The sequence below is a fragment of the Chiloscyllium punctatum genome, chromosome 6 (assembly GCF_047496795.1).
Source record: "Chiloscyllium punctatum isolate Juve2018m chromosome 6, sChiPun1.3, whole genome shotgun sequence".
NCBI classification, from domain to species: Eukaryota; Metazoa; Chordata; class Chondrichthyes; order Orectolobiformes; family Hemiscylliidae; genus Chiloscyllium; species Chiloscyllium punctatum.
The window spans coordinates 68,271,063-68,275,014 of NC_092744.1; positions in this window are offsets into that span (position 1 = coordinate 68,271,063).

The window sequence follows — 3,952 nt, forward strand, 5'->3', positions numbered from 1 at the left end:
TCTCTCCATCTCTCAACAGCTGCAGCTACAGTTCTGATGAAGTGGCGCTCTCAAAGATTTTTTTTAGAATTCCTAGAGTGTGGAAACAGGCCCTTCAGCCCAACAAGTCCACACCGACCCTCCAAAGAGCAACCCACCCAGTCCCAATCCCCTACCCTATTATCCTATATTTACACCTGCACCTAATGCACCTAACCTACACATCCCTGAACACTATGGGCAATTCACCCTAACCTGCATATCTTTGAATTGTGGGAGGAAACTGGAGCACCTGGAGGAAACACAGGCAGACACGTGGAGAATATGCAAACTCCACACAGACGGTCACCCAAGGCTGGAATTGAACCTGGATCCCTGGCATTGTGAGGCAGTAGTACTAACCACTGAGCCAATGAGCCACTGCGCCACCCCATTGATGATGCCAAACATGCTGAGTTTCTCCAGTACTTTTTTTTTGTTTCAGTTTTCCAGCATCCATATTTGTTTTTTTAAAGGGCTAAAGTTATTCTATAGTATCATCGTGCCTATCCCTAACATTTCTCTAAACATTAAAACTTATTAAATACCTTCAACTGCATGCATACTTTTTCTTCTCCAATCTACCTATTGCTGTAATATTTGATATTCAGTCACAAAAAAACCTTATCTCTGCTGGACATGTTTACGTTCCATAGCAGTACATCATAGTTTTCAAAAAAATAAATGGCCATCTGCTCCATTTCTTCTCAAACAATAGAACGTTCTGCCTCATTGGCTAAGATTGGATTGCATAATTTGTGAATGAGGTATAAGCTAATTTAAAAATCTTTATCATTGACTTAATTTGTCCACTCAGTTCTTTTTCCCAAATGAACTACATTTGTGTATAATCTTAGATCATGATGACCATTTGCTGCAAGTTACCAAGTGTAAAGTGAACTTAACAATGAAACCCTGACTTCAATCTAGGAACACAAGATCATCAGAGTTTAAACTGGGGGACCCAACCTGAAACCACCGTTTTCAGTGAGTTTGGCCAAAGTACTGTTGGTGCAATTACATTTTTGAGACCTCTTGGAAAGGGGTAAGTTAGTGATGGCTCCCAACCCCTACTATTTGCCACTGCCTCCTGCAGTCTTTTCATGCTTCAATCCTTACCAAACACCAGTATAAATTGGTAAACCAGTATATACTGGTTTACCAGTATAAATTATATTGCTTTTGTCTTTGTAGGTAGAGTAACCCAGGAACATAGTGAATAACCAATTGCCTTCTAAAGTAGACATAGAGAACCTACAGATACCACTGTACTAAATACAAGAGGACCAGTCTGATCTTGGTCTGAAATCAAGCATCCAGAGAGTGTTTTAAAATTAAATTAAGTCTCCCCATAATATTTTCTCTTCACAGTTTTACATTCTGAATTCTCAAGGGCAGTAGTGCATGGAATTTAAATTTAGATCCACAAATCTTCAAAGCAATTTGCATTTGTTTGAGTCATCACAGCAATCGTATAACTCTGATGAAGAGTCATTTAAAGCTTGCTCTCACACCATGGATGCTGTTTGACCCCATTGTGATTTCCAGCATTTTTTTCATTTTCAGTATAGATTTCAGCATCTGCAATAATTTACTCCAATAACATAACTCAAACTAGATTAGTCTGAGGGAAGCTACAGCCAACATATAGGATAGTGTCAACTTCTGGATCAAATTTTCATACAGGATATTTGAAAATCCAAATGCCTGGTATTGAATTTAAATGGTGGGTATGCTACCAAATCTACATTTGGCAAGGTGGTATTAGTAAGATCCTATACAGCTGTTAAGTTACATTTTTCATTAAGTATGATGTGAAGGTACAAGTGTTGGATGGGTGTGCACCAAGTTGAAAATCGCACAATACCAAGTGACAGTCCAACAGGGTTTACTTGGATGTACTAGCTTTCAGACCGCTGCTCCTTCGTCAGGTAGCCAGTCCTAGCTATCTGACGAAAAAGTAGCGCTCTGAAAGCTTGTACTTCCAAATCAACCTGTTGGACTATTACCTGGTCTTGTGTGATTTTTAATTTCATTAAGTATAGTAGTCTGTACCAGACTCCGTTCTACAACTCCCAACATTTCTAAGTTTATGAAAGCCCAGGGATTTAATGTGCCTAAGTGAGACAAGTAAAAGTAACAAAGTACAACCATGTTAAATTTGCACACAACGCAAGTTTGAATGTAATTAGAGTGCTGTGTGGAGATGAGGGCCAACAATTGTAGATAGGAGAATTCACAATACAGCTTCAACAGGATGGCATCAGAAATTGGAAACTACAGTATGGAGTTGAGTGTGGTGCTGGAAAAGCACAGCAAGTCAGGCAGCATTCACGGAGTAGGAGAATCAACGTTTCAGGCATAAACCCTTCATTAGGAATGTACAGGAAACTATAGTATGGAGATTCAGTGACTATTCCCACTGGAATAGACAGGACTGAGAGAAGATTTCATAGTGGTTTTACAAATGCTTTATTATTTGGACAAAATGAATAATGAGAATGTATTCCTTCCAAATGCTGAGTGAATGACCAAGGTCTATTTAATTTTGAATTATCATTAAGAGGGTCAGGAGAGAGGTTGGGAGAAAGTTGTTGCATGCAGTCCTTTGTGTCAGAAAGTTGTTGAGGTGAAGAAGATTTCACTTTTAAAGGAAAATTGAACAAATATTTGAAGTTAAAAAAAATATACCTGGCTTCTGGCCAGGTATATGAGCATAGAGTTAGCTTTGGATCATTATAGTCAAGTGCCAGCAAAGAGACAATGGATCAAATTGCTTCTATTGGTGCAGTAAGTATTTATGGTTAAGAAATACATAACTTTTATTTTTTTTGGAATGATATAATCCCCAATGTCCGTTCTACTGTTGTTATTCTGACATTGTTGTTAGCTGACTCAATTGTTCCAAAGTGCTTTTTATTTAAACTATTGCAGCCATTTTCTCTTCTGTCATCTGCATTCTTAAGTATACAATAGCAGAGCCTGTGGCAAACCAAAGTCTAAACCCACGGAAATATGAGTTCATGAATCCATCATCAAGTTAATACCAGCTAGATCCAGCAGCGCTGAATGTGGTCATTTCTACGTCATGCATAAAGCCTTGGACAGGAATGAGGACTCTGGATTTTAAATGATACCATATTATACATGAAGGTCACACACCCTAAGGAGCTATGTTAAAAACATAATACTGCTTTCAGGTGATCAAGTGGCCTTATTAAAAAGGCAGCGAGCTATTGAAAGTCAAGCATTTTTGTGGTCAAATCTTCTTGTGGCTGCGGACATGAACTTGTAAGTCTAGCTACTGCAGTAGAATGGTAGAGTGTATACAAGGGCTGCCCCAACAGGTCGAGTGAACCAATTTTTTTTTGAAACAGGTATTTTATTTTCAGCAGATTCACTGTCTATCAGTTTCTGACAAGTAGCAGCATTCCTTCGAGTGATTTATCTAACTTCAAGGCGCCCATGGAAAACATCCTTGTGGTCAGGTTTGATCTTCCCAGAGACTAGGAGGCTGCCTGTGCACACTGCAATGAGCCCTGAGAAAGTTTGAAGACTCCATTCCCTTAAATGGAATAGGAAGCACTCTGATGGCATATTGGATTTACTAACAATGGCAAAGCATGTGCCAGGGGTAGGGGCAACATTGTATTAGATTGTGTCTCACAAAAACAATGAAGCATGGGTGTAATTATATCGAGGGGACGCTGATAATGATGCTGCACTATCCTACATTACGGTCTCCGAAATAATGGGAAGGGTCAGTTGTACAATTGGATGAAAAGTCTACCAGTGCCCAGGGTGCCCAAGGAAGGAAAGGTTGCCAAGCTGTCCCAATGGGTTCACTCTATCTCTCGCAGCATCAGTTTCCACTTCCAAAACTGAGATTGTTGGCATCCAGTGTTAGTGTCAGCTGCGTTCAGGTGGCATGCAA